The sequence below is a fragment of the Leptonychotes weddellii genome, chromosome 3 (assembly GCF_054177405.1).
Source record: "Leptonychotes weddellii isolate Sample4059 chromosome 3, ASM5417740v2, whole genome shotgun sequence".
NCBI lineage: Eukaryota > Metazoa > Chordata > Mammalia > Carnivora > Phocidae > Leptonychotes > Leptonychotes weddellii.
Genome location: NC_138371.1, coordinates 24238120 through 24245571, shown reverse-complemented (window position 1 = coordinate 24245571; position 7452 = coordinate 24238120).

The window sequence follows — 7452 nt, the reverse complement described above, 5'->3', positions numbered from 1 at the left end:
GATGTGGTGTGTGTACATATATACAATGGAATACTACTCAGCCACAAAAAAAAAAAAAATGAACTTTTGCCATTTGCAATGACATGGATGGAACTAGAGAGTATTATACTAAGTGAAATAAGTCAATCAGAGAAAGACAATTATCATAGGATCTCACTCATATGTGGAATTTAAGAAACAAAACAGAGGAGCGTAGGGGAAGGGAGGGAAAAATAAAACAAGACAAAATCAGAGATGGAGAGAAAGCATAAGAGACTCTTAATCATAGAAAACAAACTGAGGGGGGTGCCTGGGTGGCTCAGTCGTTAAGCGTCTGCCTTCGGCTCAGGTCATGATCCCAGCGTCGGGTTCGAGCCCCACATCGGGCTCCCTGCTCCACGGGAAGCCTGCTTCACCCTCTCCCACTCCCCCTGCTTGTGTTCCCTCTCTCGCTGTGTCTCTCTCTGTCAAATAAATAAATAAAATCTTTAAAAAAAAATAAAAAAAAAGAAAACAAACTGAGGGTTGCTGGAGGGGAGGGAGTAGGCAATGGGGTAACTGGGTGATGGACATTGAGGAGGGCACGTGATATAATGAGCACTGGATGTTATATAAGACTGATGAATCACAGACCTCTACCTCTGAAACTGATAATACACTATATGTTAATTAAATGAATTTAAATTTTAAAAGAGAGAGAGAGAGGCAAACCAAGAAACATACTCTCAGCTATATAGAGAACAGATTGATGGTTATCAGAGGGGAGCAGGAGGGAGGATGGATGACATAGATGATGGGAACCAGGTGTTGTATGAAAGTGCTGAATCACTCTATTATACACTTGAAACAAATATTACACAGTATGGTAACTAGCTGGAATTTAAATAAACACTTAAAAAATAGAAATAAAAGGCACAGAACTTGGAGACCATGAGATATGTGTTAGTTAATAGAGAAGGAGAAATACATTTGAAGTTTATAACTTAGGTAACCAAGTAGATGATAATACCATTAAAGAAGTGAAGTATGCTGGTGGAGAAAATGAGATGTCAGTAGAATATCCATGAGGCAGTCTCAGAAAATTGTTAATTCACATCTGGATCTTAGAACTAGAATCATGACAAAGGATGGATATGCGTATCACCTCAGATTCTAGATGATTCCAAGCCTGGGAGGGTGGTGTGGAGGTAAATAAAAAGAAGAGGAGTGGCTTGCTCCAATCATCTTTAACCAATCATATAAATCGATAATGACCAATGCTTCTGCCATTCATCCCAGAGTGTGGGTCTCTCTGATTTCAGGCCTTGCTCCTCAGAGTTGATCCAGTCAGCACTGCATGCAAAGTTAGTGACCACTCGGGCCCATGACTGGCCTATTCCGGATCCCTGCAGATGTTGTGTGTTTTAGGGAAAGTTAGAATAGCTGAGTTTCAAAACTTCATCTGAGTCTAGTAGAATGCAGACCACAGCAGTCCTTTCTTACACTGATGCAGCTGTCTTATAATCAACTCTTCCTATCAGTGCTGATTCTTAAATGCTTTATTGCCCCATGACATTTCATCTTAAGTGGGGAAAGGGTCCTTTTTTTTCTAACTTTTATGTTCTTGACATGTACCCATTAGACATCTTGGCTCCATTTATCTTGTTTAGAGACAAAACATCAAGTCATCTAGGAATAACATTCTTAAAATCAAGTCAGCAAGGGCCAGAACAAAGTTATTACTTTTACCATGTTATAATAATACTTGACACTTTTTTCTCTTTTCCTCATTTGCCAAGGCTCGTGATCTGAAAGAGAGCTTTGAAAAATTCCTAATATGTAAATGAAGACACTTGTCCTAGAGAATGGATGAGCTCCTGCAGACTGGGCTCACAAAAGGGAGAGAAGAGTTTAAAAAGTCCAAAATTACACTTGTGTAATTCCTATATTTAAGTAGCAAGCAGAGAAAACAAGTGATCATAAAAACTGCAGACCAGCCATTTGAGGGATGGTACTAAGAGAAAATGTCACAGAAGCCACAGGAGTGGTTGTTGCATGGTGTTAAAATTCGCAAACAGTCTGCCAAGTGTGAGAAATGAGAAGCCGTTGAATTTTAAAATAGATTATTTGGTGACTTTGCAGAACAATGGTGGATGCTGAAGATAGAACAGGCTTCTTGGGCTGTACTTCATTTCACTTATATATATGACCTGGGGCAAATTACATAACTGAGCCATTGGCAAAAACAAACCAAAACAAAACAACAACAACAACAACAAAAACAAACCAAACCAAACCAAAACAAAACCTTCTCCAGCTCCAAAAGGGCAATCTGAAATGAATTTCCCCCTCAGAGCTCACAAAAATTCAAATATAAATGTTTTCCTCTTGAAATGCCTTTCATCCAGGGCACACAGGGTTTGTCAACATTGTCAGTGGGGAAAAGGCATTTCTCTGCACTGAATCAATGGCTGTTTTTGAAACCCACTTTCTATTTCCATTATTTCACAAGCACCTGCATTTGCTATTTTGCTGGCACATTAGCTGCTAAATCTGACACTGACTTCTAACTGAAGAGAGAGAGATTTATTTGCTCGTATAATAAAAAGCATGAATAAAATTTTCAAAAGAGTAAGCAGGCTTTGGTTAAGTGTATGAAGAAACTCAGAGAATATCAGGGGTTAAAAGAAAGTGATTAATATCTGTTTCATTCCTGATTCATTTATTGGTCTTGGATTAAATCTTTTAACCAACCCTTCCAGCCACGAGAATGAAGATAATAGTTTTTACTTATGTCCTTGTGTTTTAGCCAATTAGATTTGCAGAGTAATTTGTGATTCTTAGGTGAAAATTATTGAGTTTTCTCATTTACACATTATGAGAGTAGTAGATGATGAGTGAGGAGTTTAAAACCTTCTGCCTTCAGGGCCAGTCTGGAAAACCACAGTAGATTAATTTTGGTTCCCTAATTCATTGTGATTTCTTCTCTAGAGAGACTTGAATGCATTACACAATCATGCAATCACTCATACATATTTGCCTTTGAATTCTATTTTGATCTGATTCCAGTTTTTACACGCACATGCATGTGAGCACACTTAATAGTCTACATTTTGTGATGTGCCTGTTCTAAAATTAAGTTAGTTTTCAATTTTCAACTTCTTGGTAAATGAGACGTGTTTCTGATGATTTCAGAATGAAAGGGGAACTAAGTCTTCAGGCTCACTTTGACAGCAGTCTTGTAGCTCTTCCCAGCTAGATTGCCTGTGCTTTCATTCCTGACGCCAGAGGTACAATGGTGCTTGATTAGAGAAGCATATTCACAGCAGTGCAACTTACTGAAAAGCAGGGAAAATCCCCAAGAGGAAATGGGGCATTTACCTATGCTTTACAAGATCATTTTTCACCAATAAAAAAATGAAATCATATTAAATATTAAAGCATAAGTAGGGGACTTCATGAATTCTTTTTAGAACATGGACTAAATATAGGAGAGTAAGTAGAATACTTCTTTCTGAACCTCAAATCCACATCTAATGTCATTCCCTTTTTATAACGAATTTCTCACCAATCTTCTCTAGAGACATTCAAGTTTCATAGAATCAATTTCATACACTTGAGAGAAAGATCTTAGCTGTGACATCCGTGAAAAATGTAAACACTGAAAGAAGTCTGTTTGGCTTGTTTCAGAAAAAAAAAAAAAAAACATGCTGGGATAATAGAGATTACAATTAGCAAATGTGACACAGCACAACTCACAAAACAATAGGAAACGCCTTTGTTATTTCAAAAGTGTTTCAGTCTGTACAAGACACTTGACCACCTCTGTTTTCTTGTGTTTGAACCAATGGCTGGCTCAGCTATTCCCGGTACCCCAGCCATGACATTTACAGAGGAACCCATAGCAACCACTCCTTTATTGGTGGATTTTTTTTTTAACTTGCTAGGCTGTAGCGCCGACATGATTGGAAAGGAAATTTCCCGCATCATTCTTTTTGAAGAATTGATCTTTTTCTTGCTAACTAATATATTTTCTTCAGCAGACAAATATCACTAGGCAGGTTGGGTCAAACCTCTAGATGTGAAGGGTGCTTGTTTGTAAATGGAGGGACCATACACATTTTAGAGCAAGGGCTTGGAACATGATTGCTATGTGTGTGAGAAGTCAGCCTTTTTCTTTAGTGGTGTTTTCTTGAGAAAGACAAACTAGTGGGGCGCCTGGGTGGCTCAGTTGGGTAAGTGTCTGCCTTTGGCTCAGTCATGATCCCGGAGTCCTGGGATGGAGCCCCATAGCGGGCTCTCTGCTCAGCAGGGAGTCCACTTCTCCCTCTCCCTCTCCTCCTCCCCTCTGCTCATGTGCACTCACTCTCTCTCTCAAATAAATAAATGAAATCTTAAAAAAAAAAAGAAAGAAAAAGACAAACTAGTGATCTCTGTTATAAATTAGTAGTTACCAACTATTGACAACCAGTCTTAAGAAGCAGAACTAAATTACATAGTCACTGCTCAGTATTTTCAGCCATCCATATGCAGAACCAATTGTGGTTCTCATTTCTTATTACATATTTAAGGGAATCAAAGTAGATTGCTTTTCCAGTATGTCTTATGTGCTTTGATACATTGCTTCTTTTAATCTTCATAATAACTTTTAGATAAATACCATTATGTCCATCTTATATTAAGGAAATAGGGACACTTAGGGCTAAATAACTTGACTCACACAGTAAGTAAATGGTTGAGCTGTGGATTACATGGACCTTCCTGATGGAAAACCCATAGTTTTCCCACTACACGATGCTATATCCCAGGAAGGGCATCAGTTATTTATATTAAAAGAACGTACTAAAGTTTACAGTTTGATTTTTATTAAAATAAAACCTCCAACCCAATGCTGAAAGGATTATATTTATATTTATATATTTATATAATGTATATGATATATTTTTATATATTTTATATATATTTTTATATATTTATAGAATATAAAGAACATGAGCTTTCTAATCCTGGCCTTAGGGCTTCCCAAAGCACTATGTAACTTAGGGAAATTTACTTAATTTTTCTGTGCCTCAGTTTCCATACTTGTAAAATAGAGACATTTGTAGGTACATTAAAAATGTGATTAAATTAAAAATTAGTGAATAGCTGTAGGGTTGTCTGATAGAGTACTTGATACTCAGTCAATGCTAAATTTTCTGTTCCATTTTTCATATCTTTAAAAATTATGGTTAATGAAATATCTCAGCATAATTTTACCAAAAGAACATTCTATATATGTTCTTATGTACCATGCTATTCTCCCCTAAACATGTATTATGAACATCTTTCAATTCAATATAGGTGTGCATTCTCTTTTTAAATGACTTTATTGTATTCCATTTGGTGGATATACTATACCTTACCAAAGTAATCAGACACTTGGTCTGTTTGCAGATTTTCTTTTTCTTTTTTTTTTTCTTTTAAAGATTTTATTTATTCATTTGACAGAGAGATATAGTGAGAGAGGGAGCACAAGCAGGGGGGGTGGGAGAGGGAGAAGTAGGCTCCCGAGCAGAGAGAGCAGAGAGCAGGGAGCAGGGAGCCCGATGCGGGGCTCAATCTCAGGACCCTGGGATCATGACCTGAGCCAAAGGCAGACGCTTAACGACTGAGCCACCCAGGTGCCCCAGTTTGCAGATTTTCACTATATGATTCTGCTTGTCCACATCTTTGCACAGATTTCTATTTATTTCCTTAGCAAAATTTCTATCAGTGGAATTGAGTCAAAGGGTGTATCCAGTTTCAGAGGGGCTTTTTATACATGTGGCCACATTGCCTCCCGAAACTGTGCACTACTTTTTATTCCCACAACAGAGGAATATTCTACCACTTCAATTTTTTTATCTTTGCCAATAAGTTATACATACATTTAGTTTAATTTAAATGCTTTGATAATAAGAAAATAGTGTCTGATCAATTAATTTCAAGAAAACACATTAAAAGCAATCAATAATTTGATCAGGGGTTTGTAAACATGTTCTGTAACAATTTCAAAATAGGTTTAGTGGAACTATTTTAGGTTTTACAAGCCATACCTTCCCTGTCTACTCAACTCCACTTAGAATGTGAAAGCAATCACCGACAACAAGTCAACAAATGAGTGTGGCTGTGTTCCAATAAAACTTTATTCGTGGACATTGAAATTTGAATTTCCTATAGTTTTCACATGTCTCATATTTTTATTCTTTTTATTTTCATATTTAAAGATATAAAAACTATTATTAGCCTACGCAGCCAAAGGAGCCGATTTGGCCTGGGCCGTAGTTTGCTCACTCCAATTGGATAGATGTAATGCGTTTTCAGGTATTTCATGCTTCCTAATTTTCGTCTAACAAAGCACAGGAGGAGACAGCAGAGCTAGTGGGATCAATCACTGAAGAGACTGGTGCCCTTTATTCCGGAGTAAAGAGTTGTATCCTTTCACAATACAAGATAACTTCAAATCCTGCTCTAGAATTTACTTCTAGTATGGACTTAACCAATTTATCCTCCCTGAATCTCAGCTTTCCCTTACTTATAATAAAGTTGGAATTATCCATATGGTACCCTTCCTTCATGTGAAAGCAGTTAAGTAATGGTCAACATTCTTCAGTTGTTCTGGAAAGTTCACACACGATGTGTTGTATTAATATATTGGAGACATGAGTTAAAATGGACAGCCAAGCTAATATTTATTCATAAGCAGTTACCTTGCATTGCCTTCCTTACAGTAATTAACCTGACATTCTGGTACACTGAAAGAAATATTCCTTTGCATTTGTCTGGTGCTTTTAGATTTACTGAGCATTTTTAACCTTTTATTTAATCCTTAAAGTAATCTTGTGGGGTATACATTCTTGCTACATTTTATAGGGAGAAAACTGATATGAAGTAATTTTCAAAGATTATCCAGAATACAGCAAGTTAACGAAAGATTTATAAGTTGAACACAGGCAAGGCTTCTAACTGAGAGGCTGAGCTTCCCCTCCCTCCCAACCCAGAGGATCCTCTTTTATTTGAAGAGACTAGGCAGTTGCCTTTTCTGCAGCCCCCTTATCCTGGAGCTGTCACTCACTACCTCACTCTCAGATTCGAAGTGAGTCTGTGCCCCACCCCCTAGGACTGAGTCCCTGCTGTCATAGCCATGGTTAGGACGTGTCTTTTCTCCTCCTGACTCTATCGCTGTTTATTGAACCACTAAGAATGCTACGAGTCAAAGGTAGCTAGGCCAGATGATGGAGAGCTGCAGGCCCATAGAGCTTAGCCAGGACACTAACTCTGGAAGTCTAGCCTGATCTGCTGCTGTGGATCCTCTTCACACCCTTGCCCACCCTACTTCCATTTCAGCGAGACTTAAGCACAACTTGTGTGTTTGTGAGATTTCCTTCCTCATAATATCCTCCTTTGTTTAAGCTAGTCTGAATAGGTCTGTTTCTTTCAACCAAACAAGCCCCAAAAAAGGCATACTGATTAATC